The 16,039-nt window shown below is 46.6% G+C and overlaps 1 protein-coding gene across 42 annotated transcripts in view; it reads right to left on the bottom strand.

The window, feature by feature from the left end:
• The window catches only part of EPB41L3 (erythrocyte membrane protein band 4.1 like 3), a 145,908-nt gene that overhangs the window by 86,708 nt on the left and 43,161 nt on the right, over window positions 1–16,039 (bottom strand). For 6 of the 42 annotated variants that reach the window (XM_080581905.1, XM_080581913.1, XM_080581910.1 and 3 more), the window contains exon 1: window positions 13,411–13,614. The exons of 9 other annotated variants lie outside the window; for them this stretch is intronic. The gene's annotated coding sequence lies outside the window, so the exon portion shown is untranslated. Of the gene's footprint in view, window positions 1–11,029; window positions 11,655–13,410; window positions 13,622–16,039 lie in introns of those variants that run through there. 27 more of the 42 variants (XM_080581902.1, XM_080581908.1, XM_080581896.1 and 24 more) reach the window with 14 other exon arrangements.

Below are 16,039 nucleotides of genomic sequence, written 5' to 3'. Positions count from 1 at the left end.
TGGTATTAATATCACACAGCTCTTTTTCAAGAAGCCAGCTGTACTATCTTATATACGGCAGCCATACATTAATTTTTATCAGTCATAGCAAATTATGTATGGGAAGGCTGAGTTACTGCCTTTTAGTAACTATGGTGTCACAACATTCATAAGCCTCATGTGGGACACTTGTATCTTATTAAACTAGACACACATTTTTGTGCTCTACAAGTTTTGATTGTCAAAGAAGATCATGTACAACTATAAAATTATTACATGTGTTATAAATAACGTCAAATATTCAAATTAGCTTGACTTTATAGGGAAAGCTATTCCTTATTTTATTCCGTTAGTGCTCAGGACAGTATGCCACTAGGCCACAGCAGTCTGTGAGGTGAAGCAGATCTATTACTGCAGCTGAGTAAAAGGCAGCCTTAAAATTCACATCCAATAGGGATAAATCCAAACTTCTCCATATATGCTATTACTCTTCTACGTAAAAATAGAAAATCCACTGAAATGTCACTATGACATGTCTGTTTAAAGCATCCTCCAAAAACATATCTGTATTTTTCCTTGTAGTGTTTTTTATTTTTTTATTTTTTTCCATAGGTGGTTGTTATCATTCTTTGTCCTCTCCAAGGATGGCCTCCGGTAACTGCAGTGTGTTAAAAAGCAGATTTCATAAGTCACGTATGCACCTAGCAAGCTTAAGTCTGGCACACATCCCTCCCAACTCCTCCTCATTCCAACAAAACATACATAGTGAAAAACCTGTATCACAGAAGAAGAAAAAAAGCTATTTTCAGACCACACCAAATGTACTTGAATGAAAAAACTCCAATCCTGAGAAAAAAATGACAGAAAAGACTGATTCATTTTTAACACTGCATTTGCCATAACTGTCCTAGCAATTCGTAACATTACCGATCTCAGCACCATTGCCTGAGCTGCACAACAGGACTTACAGGTGTGCTAGGCAGATGCAGAAATATTTCCAGGTGAAAGGATCTGGACTATTCCTTCAAACTAGCGGTGCAGGTCTGCAACACCGGTCGCAGTACTCTTACAAACGGGGAGCCCCACGCTCAGTGACATGTGTTTTCCACCCTGTTTTAACTGCAGTGAGAGTGAGAAGCACATCTGAAGCACATCTCCAGGCACATCCCCTGTTCTCTGTTTCCCAAAGAGGAGTGGTCTCAGCAGGCACCACCTGCATGCTGGCTGAGACCAGAGTAAAGCCATGGCAAAGCGCATGCCCCAAAACACACGCGGCTGGGGTGCCAGGTCCCCAGCACCTGATGTCTCATTGCACAGGTATCCTTCTTCTGGGCCTATGCACCTCGCCTGATGTGGACATGGCCCCTCACTCCTCATCCTCTCCACATTTGTCCTTGGCCTCAATGCAGGTGCTGTTTTCGAGCAGCGAACACGATGTCGCCCGTGCACAAGGCTCCTAAACAAACACGTGAATTTTCCCCCCCCATCTTTATGCATGTGAGCCATTAAAATGATTTCACACCAATCAGGCTCACGTGTCAAGGAACAAGTGACCTGGAGTTCCTGAGTGTTCAAAGCCCGTATATGCTTGGCTCTGCTCTTTATTTATGTTCTTTACGTCCGCTGCCTCTCTGAGGCCTACAGCAAACAGCTGTCAGTAACATTCACCCCTTCTGCTAACACTTTCCCTAATCCCTAACTGACTTTCCAGCCTATAATTAAACTTTCCAGCTGCCACACTCAGGGATGGCACTAATATGCATCATTTCATTCTAAGTAGTCCCTAAAAAGCTCTTTTTCCAATTTCTAAGACCACGGGCTAGGACCAAAGCCTCTTACACTTACAGGTTTTAGGCCCAAACCCTTCCATGTACTTACAAGTTGTCTCATCTTTTACCAAGGAAATTAAACAAGCAAGTAATTAAACTAATACCTTTTTATAGTGCCAATAGGTGGAGCGCAAAGGGCTTGAAGACTGATGGGTAAAAGCTACAAGTGCTCACATGTTTTGCATGGCAAATCCACTGCCAAGAACTGTGTATCCACCAGGACTTACACAGCTGCTCAATCCAAGCCCAGAGTTTACAATGAAAGAATTAGGATTTGGAAATATCTTTTGAACAAACACAGTGAAAAACCAAGCATCTTACTTTGGATTGCAACACTAAATTGGGGTTAGCAATTTGGTCTTGAAAATCTGTTTTTCACATTCATGTAAATGATTACCTTTCTACACAGAGATGGTTGGCAACTTTTTTGTTGGAAGCTGTTACTGCAGTGTTCAAGAGGACACTATTTTATGAGAAAATTACTGGCTTCCCAGTTGAAAAAAAAATGAGAGGACGTCTGAAGTGAACACTGTAGTTTTTTTTTACAACATTGCATGGCCTCACTGGGACAATGAAGCAGCCTAATGCCAGGTATGCACGCACCACAGGCTTCAGTAGGATGATGATCCACAACCCCTGCAAATTTGCAACAAGAAGACCCCACTGAATATCCACAAACTCATGTTACGCTTAGCCCCAGTGGAAATACAGCTTGAGACACCTGCAGAGTCCAAAGCTCCCCCACCCTCAGTCTGAAGGCTGGACAACCACATGCAGCACCCTCGATCCCGCAAAGCAAAACAGCCTCCCCACCCCCACCCCCCCCGTCTCCAAATATTATCTGTTCCAGAGCAGGGCAACGTCTGCTTGGCTGCCACAGTGCTATCGCTGCAAACAGCAAGCAAGATCCATTCATAACACAACTGGCAAGTGTCCATCAGCAATCCCAATAACACACGGCCCCGAAGCAACCGTGTCGCCTGTTGCTGGAAACCCTGGAAGGCTGCAGGTCAGCCTCCCTCTTGTTTCCTCTTAACATGTTTGGGAGTCACGACGTGCCTTGGCCTTGCATTTTGCCTCACGTGGCTGAGATAATGCGAGCTCTTCAGATACAGCTTTTGTGGTTTTGAAGCTGCAGGCTGGTTCCACACAAGACAAAGGCTGCGCCCTTGCAGAAAGTTATCTGCCATTTAAACAAAGTGGAAACACAGGAAAGGAACTCACTCAGTTTAAATTTTATTCTGCTGCTCGAGGTTGCTGATTTTCTTCCCAACTTTCTGCTAAATGCCTTAAGGTTTTAATGTTGCAAAATATTTCAGTGACTGCTCAGCCTTTATCAACTACTGTTAAGACTATTTTGGGAGACTACCAGAAGATAAATCATTCTGGTTTCATCAAATCTAACAGCATCACTCCTCAGTGAAGAGATCACACCAGACAGGTGTAAAAATTCAAAGCTTGGACAGCTATGGCTTGTTCCTAGCGGCAAGGCAAGAAGGGTCAAAATTTCAAGTGGAAACAAACACACTTACAGTTCTTTCTAAACCATAGGTGAAACTTTCCTCCCTCCTTATATTAAGCATGTTTTTAAAGGTGAATTTTGAAGAGCGCGGATAGCACGTTTAAGCTTCAAACACAAATGCTTTGAAAGGTTAGGAACACGCAAAAACAACATTTCACTGAAAACTGTTTGTCAGTTTTAATCACAGGATAACTCTACAAGAGGTGTGACTGCTGCAATTTAAATTTTCACCTGACAAACTGAATTATTAATCTTCATGGTGTCTACAACAAAGGATCAAGCGGCACAGACAGCCAGCTACCCACCAGAAGATCTACTACAGGGAAACCTGGAGGTGGGGAAGGAGGAGCCGCAGCATCCCAGGGTGAAACAGTTCTCCTTGTAGGCGCTGTAGCAAGGAGGGCGCCAGGACCTTCGTCCTCCATCGCTCACTCATAGCTTAGCAGAGGTTTTCCAAAGCACGGCAGGACCCTGAGCAAACCCACTGACAGAAAACACTGCGCTTTGCAAGGAAGGAGGCAGAAACACTGTTGAGGGCTTCATCTGCACCTTGAAGGGGCTTTGGCAGGAAGGACTTCTGGAGCTTTTCACCCACGCGTGAGTGGAGGCCTCACCTGCTATCAGTTATTCCTTCATTTTCCCATGGAACGCCGTACATATTTCCAAGTTCCCACTAACTTTTCAAGTAGCTGCCTTTTCCTTGCGATGAGGAGTGACATAACAGGCTGTGGGGCCATTCCAGTACCCACTGCCAGCAACGGCACATGCCAATTCTTCAGGAGTAACAGAAAAACTTGTCCTGCCTCACCGCTCCATTTCCTGAAGATACCATGCAGTTTGCAGAGCTGCTATCTTAAGTGACATTAAATATTGCACTTCAGTACTAATTTCATATCTCTGTAGTATTACTGATAAGTAATTTCCCTACCACATGTTTAACTAGAGCTCAGAAAGAAATAAAGTTCTAAAAATTCCCAGAGTAACTTAAAATGGGTTTTCCATATACTGTAATTTCAGAATACTAGGTTAGAGTAGATTTTACAAGGTCTTAAAACAAAGGCCAAACACCACTAGAAAGCAGGATTCCTCTCTCGAGAATCTCAAGATGTTGGGCTTAAACATGCCCTATCGAAGAGTGGCTTTTTCCCAGCCAACTTCTCAAACTGGTATGTTTTTAAGTAGGAAATAATCCTGTTTATCACTCCAACACTTATTCAGACTCTTGTTAATGTTTGTACTACCCCTTCTGAATTTCTGAACAGTTTCCTTCAGGCTCAGCAGCCAACATTTAATTAAGAAATATTTAACCACTAGTATTTTTTAAACAATGCCACATAAGCACAAATAATTGCTTATCATGTCTATGTTACAAAAATCAAAATACAGCCAGTGGAAACCAGATACAAAACAGGCAAATGCACTTGCATTCAACTGAACTAGTTTTGTTTAGAAAATTAACAGACAATGCATTTCCTTGGCTGAGTCCTTGATTTGTTTGCCAAGTTCCATCCTGCAGTGATTTTTCTTCTTTCAACAATATCACAGGCACAGAGGACACTACTAAGGAAGCAAACTTGTAATTCTGTGAGTTAGGAACACAGAGAGCCCTGGCGTGACCTAAAAGAATGTAGCAAAGCATTTTTAGTAAACTAAATGCATCTATTTTATCCCTTTATAACTGCTTGGAGGCCAGAGAACGGCGTATCTTCTTATGGTAATTTGTAACTTTATAATGTGCATACTGGCTCGTTACTGCATCATCTATTACACATCAACATTTTTTACTTTGAAAAAAGAGGAGAACAAGATTTCTTACAAGTCTGCAGAGGTACTAAACATTTGTATCGATTTCCACAAACTGGTCAGAAGGAGGAAGCATAACTACACTGACTGCATTCTTCAGAACAACATCTGAGGATCAGAAGGTCACAGGGGACATCTTTCATACCAGCTACCTTGCTATTAGATAGAAGAAACACCAGCAAGAGTTAGAAAGCATTGCTTTAGACCATGGAAAATGCAAGACGCAGGCAAACAGCAAAATAAAGAGCAATAACCAAACTGCTAGTGTGGTGAGGGGATTCAGAACAACAAAGGGCTGTGGAAAATGCAATAATTGTGTCTGCCCAGGGGATAAGCAAAAACAAAAGTGAACCTTGAGAGGGAGCAAGTACAAAACAAGGCAGAGAGTTTGCTTTGATACAGGCACTCCTGTTGCAGAAGCTCTGGTATTGCTTTGGTCAGTGCAATGCAGAAACTACACTGCTTCGGTTCCAGGGTTAACCCCAAAACCAAGCCATTTGCCATATACTGGAAAGAGACATTTTATGTCTTTTCCAATAGCAAAGCAGCAGGAAGATGGTAAAAATTGAAAGAGAAGGAACTTTTTTTTTTATTCTTCACTTCAGCATCCTTAATTCAATCACTGTCCCCTCAGGCTGAGAAAAGGAGTGGCTTTACTGCTCTGCACTACCGTGTTAGTAGAGAAGCTGCAAAATACAATATTTATATTTTATGTATTATATGAGTCTAAGAAAAATAGTTATGGGTTCACACATTGAAGAACAAGTCAAGAAATATGTGTCACAGCAGTAGCAAATGAGGATAAAATACTTTTGAACTTCAAACATTGTGAAATTCTGGGTATTTTGGTTTGGTTTTGCAAGAATTCTGGCCAGTGGATACTGAGCAGAAATAATGACCTAGACACCAACATTCAAGAGAAAGGCAGGATTTTCAAAGAAAATTGGTGATAATAGTATTTTACCATAGCAATAATTAATTGTGTGGCACATTTAATTACATACAAATGCAAGTAGGCACGCAGTTTATGAGGACAGAAGGTCGAATATAGTTGAATACGTTCATGGAGGAGCTGGGCGCTGCCTTTTCTCCCGTCCTTGGCCAGCCAGTGTGGGGGGCAGCATTGTCTGCCGGCTCTTCTTCGCTAACCCATTATGGGCAGAAAGGGATTCCCAGGACTGCAATAAACTGAAACAAATCAACTATTCTCTAGTTCTCCAGGGTGTCAGTAAAGAGGGTGGCATGGTAAGTGTATTTTCTTGGTGGGGGGGCACTATCTTTTTTACTGTAACTTTTTCCAGATGTCTACTCTAAAACATTAATACATTATTTTTCTTACACATGCTTGTATAGTCTCTATACATACATATACAATCTACCTACACTACTAGTGGCACTGAGTGCAGGACAAAACCAGGGTACTAACACAGAGCAGAGCCCATCTGCTACCTGCGTGTGCAGCAGTGGAGAACTGCTGCTGCTTCGCATGCTACCGCGGCAAGTAAGTGATCAAACGCCGACAGAGTGCTGGCACAGAATTAAAGGACTCTGCTAATTGCCGTGCCTCAAATTCCATCTCTAAGCCTGCTAGAAGAAAGCCTGCAAAACTCTTTAATAAATCATAAAAATCAGAGATGGAAATTAGGTCATTTTGCCCGTGTCTCCTACGCGCGCCGTGAGTTTGTTCCCCACGTTGTGCTGCTGAGTGCTCTGTCTCAGCAACTTCTAAATGATTCAAGTGGTGAGGCTTCTCCTGATTCCCCAGGCAGACTGTGACATAGCCCAACACATCTCGGTGGCACTACAGTATGCTTCCCACCCACCACCCTCATCCTCTCCACCCCGTTTTGCCTCTGTCCAATTTCAATCTATTCCTATTCCTATCTCCCTCTGACTCCTCCAAAATCTGATTGTGGTGTTACCTCAACTACCATCCGGCAAAAATTGTTGCTCAGGAAACGTACTTCTGCCTCTCCTGTAATCCTACTGTAGTGTGCTGCTATTTTTAGGAGAAAAAGGAGGTGGTAAGGGAATGAAAAGCTGCCAGCTCCAGCTGTACAAGAATAATGCTCCAGTACATGGAAACTACATTATAGTGTTTTCCTTTAAGCACATATAATTAACCAAAACTTTCAGTATTCTGGAATGATCCACCGGAGAGAAAAAACGGAAAATGAAAGTTCCAACATAAAAATCAGCAATTTCATTTCATCTTTAATCCCTGCAGTCGGGCCTGCCATTCTGTATTTGTTTTTCCCCAAGATTTTACACCGGTAATTGCCTAGAGAGATAAATGGTTAAACCAGCAAAGTACCGGAAAAGCAAAATGACAAACTTAGTTACCTGTTACAGAAAACTACTCAACAAAAGGCAACTCTGTCTAGTGCCAGCCTCTGAAGTGGGACTGAAACCTCTGTTTTACTCCTTGCTGGGGCACAGGGTGACGTGCTGGGTCATCCTGCACTCCTCCCAGCCGTCCCTGCACCCCTCCAGCCAACACAGATGCCAAATTCCCCTTAACTTGTGCAGCTCCTTAACTTGTGCAGTGCCTCGGCTACCAAGACCATCTAGAAAAACTGAAAAGACTTTTTTTTTTTTTGAGAACACATTTTTCTCTTTTTCAAACCAAACCTCAGATTTACTGATACCGTAAAGTTAAGCATCACCTACGAGGAATAAACCAGAGATACTGGGTTTCTTGGTGCACACACTTCCCACATGGCAATGTTTGGGTGTGCACAGATGCATACGTTCGGGTACCCACCCACATGCAGCTGTGGGGTGCCTGCAGCAATCCCATAGCACTGGGGAGCGGAGGGACGGAGCGCTGCACGCCCAAAGCCCTGCTCTGCAACAGCTGTAATTCAATTGAAAGAAAACAGTGATGAATTCAGCAGACGTGGTGAAGTAATCATCTCCAGGGTCCTCAGAGAGATTACAGCTTCCTGACCTAAGCTACAGTTTGTAGGGTCGGATCTTGATGTTTCTGTCTAACCCGGATCAAGCCTTGCTTCATGGGCAGGCTTACCAATTTCCGTGGGAAGGCTCGCAGACAAAGATGCCACCCGACGCGAGTCGGGGTGCAAGAACAGGTCTCTCAGCTAGCATAAACATATGTTTCCTAGGTCTGGTAGAGCATTTTTTTTTTCCACAGCCTGCTTGCATTTGCTGGCTTATTAAATGAGATTTTATTTGCAGCCAGTATGTCCTAGGAAACCAGGAGGCATTACACATAATTGCCCTCATGCTCACGTGGAGTAAACAAGGAGATTTTCACCAGGGACTCCTGCTCCACTGCCATCAGCAATGCCCTGGGGACCCAACTGGTGAGCCTAGTGAAGGGGCAACCCAGTGGTGACCACAGCCATAGGAAGGGGACACATGAAGGTGGGGAGAGGGCAGCTGGGGAGCCAGGCAAAGCCACTGCTCTGCTAGGGGCCTGGAGGCATGTATTTCCCCTCCTCTCCCCCACCACATGGCTTGTCCTCCAACAACACAGCTCCGAATAAGAGCCTGCAAGGCATCCATGCCCACGTCAAAAAAACTCGCCCTTCACTGCCCACAGCCCAGCCAGTACTGCTGGGATCAAAACCCAGCCCCTGCTTTAGGGGACGGGCTGCAGTAAAAGCCAAGTGATGGACGGACGCACGCTGTGCCTTGGTAGCTGGGTTTTTAACTTGCAACAGCAACCATTGTCCATTGTCTCTAACCCATTAAGGCAGTGCAATGACTTATCACTTCCACTACGTTGTCAGTAAGCACACATTTCATACCAATACATGCGTGCGTGCATGTAGCCAGCACTGCATCTCGCTAACACTCCCCTCCCTTTCCCCCAAATTTTCTTTATATCCACAGATGCTTTCAATTTATTCCACCCCTTGCCCCCCACACACACGTTCCCAGTCCCTGGCTTCCACATTCTTCTCTAACCCTTCAAGCTAAAGGCTTTCCTCAGCGGGATCAAACATCTGGTGGGTGATCCTCACACGCACTTCAGTGCTGCTTTTGTTTCTCGGCTCGCAAACAGATCACTTTTGATAGGTAGCAAAGCCACTGAAAGGGATTCTCTGTCTGCGGCACACAAAGTACTTCCAAGGTCTATAAAGGAAAGGGTAAAACTGGAAGGGGTCCATATAAAAAGGGTTTTTCCTCCTTTTTAATTTTTTTTTTATTTTTACATGCTTTTAAAACTTTCATTTACGTATTGCCTTTTCATATACTATGTCCTGTAGAATGCAAATAGATTTGTAAGTGATTTAGAAAATTAATATAATTGCTTTTTAGGTTTTATCCATTTTATTTAAAAATGAGCAGCTCTGCTGATATAGCCAAATAAAGGCCAAATAAAAAGTAAAGATTGCATTTTGCTCCAAAGACAAAAAGCTGACAATTTCTCAAAATCGCATGACATCACTTATTCTGGAAAGGAGCAGGAAATAGGGAGAAGGCTGTCTGTATGGCATATTGTCTCAGATTAACTCGGTTGTCCCAAATACTGACCCATTTCTCCATGAATATCTAGTTCTCAGCAATCCTCCTGAGTTTCCTCCGCACTGATGCTTACAGTGACGACTACCGATAATGGCAGGCGCAGGAGCAAAGGGCCTATAGGACTCTTGTACTGAAGCCAAGACAAGTGGTTATGCTCCTCTTCTCCACTGCTGGTGCTGTTCCTTTCACTGACTGGAGATCTTCCCAGAGAAACCAAGCATTTCTCTTTGGGTGTTTCCAGCCAGCTAATGCGAGAGTAAGGGCTATGCATCTGCATCCACATTTAGACCTGGACCACTACCCCATCATTAGAAATGGCGAATGCTAGTGATTAAAAATTAAGAGAAGGATGCTGTAAAACTAAGATAATCCCCTATCTTTTCAGTATTTCTCCTCTTTTAAAAATTTCCTTTACGGTACTGATTCAAACTGCTTAGTGATATATCCTTAAGTCTAGTTCTGGGTAACACCACTTTACATACTCTAACTTTTGTACCAAATAAAAACAATCCATCGTGATCCTTCAGAAAAATATAAAATAAAATAAAAATGTTTTCAGCTTAATCTTCAGCTTATTTGACAGCAATCATATTTCTCAGTTATACACACACATTTGTTTTCACTTCATAAGAAAGAAATTATGTCTGAACAAAACACTTTGACAATTCAAACCCTTCAATCATACTTCCAGTTAAAAATGCGACAAGTCAGATGCTAAAACACAATATTCTAGGGCCATACTGCATGCACTGAGAAAAGCACAGCTCCTGCAGATTCATGAAAGAGCCTTCCCTGCGTGGACCGACCCTTTGTTTTCAAAGGCCAGCACACAGTGAACGCGCATTGAACGTACACAGATTCACGCTGCGGGATGTATTTCAATGTGAAAAACAGTTATAAATGCTTTCATGTTGATAACGCTAAAGCTTGGGAGATAAAGACGACGCTTCATCTCATGAGAAACAAGTATTCTTTTATAACCACTTATAAATGGCTTGATGTCTTCTCTGAGACAACAGACAGCCCTTTACTGGTACATGGGATTTCCATGAAACGAGCCTGAATGTCACCCGCTGTGAATAACACATTTAACACATTTCAAGAAGTTTCTGTTAACTCTGGATCATGCCTGAAATACACAGAAGTGACATTTTACATATGTAAAAAAGCCGCCATGCATTGCCCCCAAGGAATTCACAACCAACGCACCAGACAACAAATCTAACAAAACATAGGTAAGAGCATGCCATCGTGGGTCAAGCCTACCATCAGAGCTTGTATTATCTATAAAAAAAAATAAATAAAATAAATTTTTAAAAAAATCTCAGCCTTCAGATAAAAACCCGTGAGCAGTAACTTTCTCATCAAAGGTTTCCCCTTCAGATAAAAAAAAAGACCTCACCCTGTTTCAATGCAAGATTTACGTAAGTCGGAGGTTCACCTTCAACTCGCTCCTTCTCGGAAGAGAGAAGAAAACCCAAACTAAGATCAACCCTCTCCCGCTTCGCCGCGGTTCCCCCGAAGCCAGGCACAGCCCCGCCCTGCCCAGGATGCTGGGGAGGGGTGCCCCACCCTGCTGCCCCCCACCTCCTCCTCTTCTCCTCCTCCTCCTCCCAAAGGCTGAACCTGCCCACCGCAGAGGCCGGCTCCCATCGGCCGAGCTCCTGCCACGCATCCGACGAGCTCCCCGTCACGCGGAGCAGCCTCCGGGGAGAAAACAGGCCGCGGGGCCGCCTCGCCGACGGAGGGACGGGAGGGATGCGGCTGCGCGCAGTTAGCCCGGGGAGAGGCGCGGGCCGTGCCGGCCCGATGAAATAAAGGCAATGTATTTTTAATGCACGCCGCTTCACTGCGCCTGGTTCTTTGCTGCTGCAGCGAGCGGGGCTGTGGCGTGCCGTGGGCTCCGCTCCTGCTCGGCCAGCGCTGCCAATAAACTTCCTACAGCTCCTACCCCAACGCGGGGGTCTTGAGCTGTCTTCTCCCCGTGCTGCCGCGCAGGTCTCGTCCCAGCAGCAGAGCTGAAAGTTTCCAGCCCAAGGAGAGCAGCACGACAGCATTCACCTCCCTGTGTACCACAGGAGTACACGTACAGGTGCAGCGAGACCGGTGAATTCAATCACAGCGCTGATGCGGCAGGGCGAGCTTGAGCTTTCATAGAACCACAGATACCCAAGCTGGAAGGGACCCACGAGGATCATCGAGCCCAACTCCTGGGTCCCCAAAGGACCACCCTAAAAATCAGACCACGTGTCTTTCCATCCTCTGCTCCACGGAGGAGCTATTCTCTGTAGTTTTGGAGGAGAAGTATAGACTTGATTAAATTTGATGAATGTTTACTGGTCAAAAGCATATTTTGCTTAGTTGCTCATTTTCTATGAGATTGATACTTTTTAGATATATACGAATCTTTTTGCTTTCTGTTGACAAAGAAAACACTGACGTTATTAAAAGTAAAATGAAAGGGCGAGAGTTCAGCTTGCCACACTGTAAAGAGACAGACGCACGTGGGACACACCTAACCTAGAGATTTTCTTTGGCAAGCGCAACCTCTGACTTGCAATTATTTTGACTGAAAAGACTTCCAATGAAGCAGGTACTTTTCCTTCTATTTCCAACCGACGTGCACGTCGAGCTCAGGAAATACTTTCTGCCTCAAACACAAGCACAGGCTGCAAAACGGCGTTCAGAGCTTTAAGCAGGACGCCCTCCACTTCCAACAAAAAAAAATAAATAAATCAGGAAACTGCAAAGCCACATCGGACGCACTTTGCTACTTGCAGCGGTGACAGGGGTGCGAGTTTTCAGGCTCCCTGCATCTGACAAAGTTTCAGCTCTTTGAGGGAAGAATAAAGAGCTACGGAGCCCCCCGCATCTGCAGGCTGGGCCTCCCAGGGGATGCCCTCGGGTTTTTATTTTTATTTTTCCACCTCCCCCCCGCCACCGCCACTTCCACACCACACCTGGGAGTGACAGGCAGCCCCCCACGCGTGATTTCTCCGCGGGGCGGCCCCAGCCCGGCGTTTGGGACCCCCAAAAGGGGGAGTAAAGGAGGGGGGGGACCCCTCGCTGCCTCCCGGGGAGGGAAGGGGGAGAAGGACCCCGGAGGGGGGGCCGGGGGGGGGGGGGGGGGCGGCGCAGGCACTGCAGCGGGCCGGGGCTGCGATGAGCTCCGTGCATAACCACACCCGCCGCATTGCAGAAGCCACGGCCGGGGGGGGGGGAGGAGGGAAACAGCCCCCCCAGCCACCGCAAGGCAACGGGAGGGGAGAAGGGGAGGGGGGCAGCCCCACCGCCCCGCCCCACGGAGAGGATAAGGGGGGCTCCGCCTGTGCCCCACCACTCCACGCCCCCCCCCCCCCCCACCCGCGGCGCCTGTGCCGACTGGTGAAGTTTCCTACAGAAATAGCGCTCTAAATATAAATAAAATTGCATGCCCCCCCCCCCCCCCCCCATACACATACACACGCAGCCTCTCCGGCCCAGCCGCAGGGGCGCAGCCCACCCCCCCCTCCCCCCCCAACCCTCCGGCTCCCAGCACGGGGGCACCGCTCGCCGCCTCCCCCAGCATCCCGCACCCCCCCCGGCCCCCAGCACCCCCCCGGCATCCCGCACAGCCCCCCCCATCCGCGGCTGCCAACTTAAAAATGGCTCCTGGGAGCGAGGCTTGCTTCTCTGCCGCTATATATAAATAGGTGGATTTCAAAAAAAAAAAAAAAAAATTACAAAAAAATAAAAAATCAGAGGGGGGTGTGTGCAATCTGCAACCGCCCCCCCCGGGCATACCCTCCGCTTCCCCGCGCCGCAGGGGCTCCGCGGTACCTCGGTGGCGGTGCCGGGGGTGGTGGCACCGGTGGCGGTGGCACCGGAGCTGCTCCCGGCGGCGGCCACGCGTCAGCAGCAGCCCGGCTCTGCCTAGGGCGAGCCTCGCTCCGCCGCTCCGCAGCAAATCAGGGCTGTGCAGGCTCCTCCGGAGAGAGGGAGGGAAAAAGGAAAGGCAGGAAAAAAAAAAAAAAAAAAAGAGGGGAAAAAAAAAAGCGCACGCCAAGGAAAAAAAAAAAAAAGGCAAATGCTGGATGCTGGCGGGGGGAAAGGGGGGCGCTGAGGGCTTGCGCCCCACGCACAGAGCAAGGAGCCCCACCTGCACCCCGGGGGGGGGCGGGGGGTCCGGCCGGTTTTTGGCTCAGCGAAGTGATTTCTGCTCTGCGGAGAAGTTTAGCTGCTGCAGCTGCAAACGATAGGGAGGCTGCCTGTGAATTTAAAAGCAGCAAGCTGGATGCTGACAAGGTCTGGCTTTGATTGACCTGCGGGATTTTTGCTGGGGAGGGGGAGTATCAGCCTTCTAGATTTTAATTTCAAGTGACAAACCACATGCTTTCAAAATCTGGACCCTATTTCACTCAACATCATCACCAAAGCAGAAAGAAACACAGGTCCTAACGCACATTGGCTCCTGAGCCAGAAAGGGCGATGTAATACTGAAGATGACTTTGGAGTTTTGCTAGGGCGCCTAATGCAACACAAACTACAACCCGACACACGTCAGGAAGCCTCACGGATTCAGAGCATGCACCAAAGCCCTTCGGGAAGGGATAATCTGACTTGCACCATTTCATTTTGGTAAATAGGTAGCTGCTCTTAGAGCACGTAACTGAGCTCTCTGCTGTCTGGCTACAAGGGCCAGGAGCAGCTCTGGGAGCTGAGGCTCTGCTGCATCATGCTCATGGTACTCATTCCCTTCTCTGGGGGCCAGAAGCAGCCAGAAGTGCTCCCTGCCCACAGTAGGACCGGCCACATGAAGGCTGTCCTGACCAGCTGCAGGAGAACCACAGCCCAACACACTCCCATGCTGCACCCTCGTTCTGTTGCAAGGCAGTGGGTAAAGCAGGCTTACCCTTCTGTGTATGCTGAGAGCTCCCCCAAAATGATAAGATCCAAATGAGATTCAGGCCTCCAATATGAATCAGGGGGTGGGGTGTGGGGGTGGATATCTCCTTTAATTAGCCACATCTCCGTGGGATTTCAGAAAGGAAAGAGGTTTTGACAGTAGGCAGCGGATGTGCCACAGCTCAGATCTGCAGACCTGCGCTGCTCTGTGCTGAATGCAGAACTGCCACTTAGCAGATCTGGCACACTGTAATAGGCACAAGAAAGAGAGAGACTTCAAAGGGGAAATGTGTGCCATCGACTGAGAGAGGGCATACCTCTAGTCATGCAGTTTAAATAAAACAACTTGTGTACACTTCCCCACCAGGAACTCTGGAAGTCATCGTGAACCACAAGGGAACGTACTCGACAGCTAAGACATACATTAGAGTTAACAAGGTTTGGTTTGGGGAAAGAAGAAAGTAAGAAAAGGACAGAGTTGGTTTGAATCAATTAAGAGTCTCAAAAGTGAGCTAAGAGACTTAAGAAGTATTATTACTTGAAAATAGCTCGATTTCCCAGCTCAGCCTTTAGCAGCTATCGCCCCATCCGTTGCAGAGGGAGGTGATGGCACTGCTTTCGAGAAGAGGGGCAGCAGAGCTTCGGAGTAACATCTGCTGTCCTCGAGCAGGGAAATTTGCCCCACGGTAATACCACACCCTGTGATCCCTTCTGTGGATATACTGCGTATCTAACAGCATCTTTCATCTGAGGATCTAAAAGCTTTCAGCACATTGATTTAACCTCAAAACATCAAGCGGTATTAATAGGCTGTTCCTCCAAGCAGGAAATCTTTGCATCGGATATTTAGTAGCTGGAACCTCTGCACTGCCAATATGGGCTGAGTTTCCGAGTTTTTAGCCCTCACGGTCTCACTGACTATTGCTTTTTTTCTCTCTTTGAATGTTATTTTCTAATTCTGAAGTGGGTTAGTTGGCCAGCCTGCCCTAACTCCTGTCAGACGGGAGCTCAGTGGAAAGTTTATGTTTCCATGAATCAGCATTTTTAAATTACTATTTAAAAAGAAAACAAAAAACACGCTGTTTTTCCAGTGGTTTTTAGCAAGCCCTCATCCATACTCTTTCCACACAGGTGGGAAACTTGAATAATCTCCCCACGCTTCCCTGGAGTGATACCAGCGTTCATCTAGATGGCAAATCCAGGCAGTGCTAGAAGGGACTCTGATCTCCTGCCTTGCTATGTGACAATAGGTTCACTCCTGCTATTTTCTTGCACTTTTGGAGGTCGAGCTTCAGAGCTGGGTATCAGGAGGAACTGATTTTGATGTCTCCCCTGCAGTTCCTGTCCATCTCCACTCCTGACACACCACGCTCAGTGCAGCACAAGGCAGCCAGACGCACAGCCCCTGCTGCGCGCCACAGGAAGGGGCCGGCCCACTCTCTGCTCGAGGTTTGTTTTCTTAACTCCTACATTTCGCTTATTTAAAAGGGGCCCGAACTTGGGAGGGATGAGGGATGCCACACTCTTG

This window comes from Anser brachyrhynchus, assembly GCF_964034855.1.
Source record: "Anser brachyrhynchus genome assembly, chromosome: 2".
NCBI classification, from domain to species: Eukaryota; Metazoa; Chordata; class Aves; order Anseriformes; family Anatidae; genus Anser; species Anser brachyrhynchus.
Note: the sequence above shows the minus strand (reverse complement) of the source record. Positions and strands in the feature narration are given on the sequence as shown.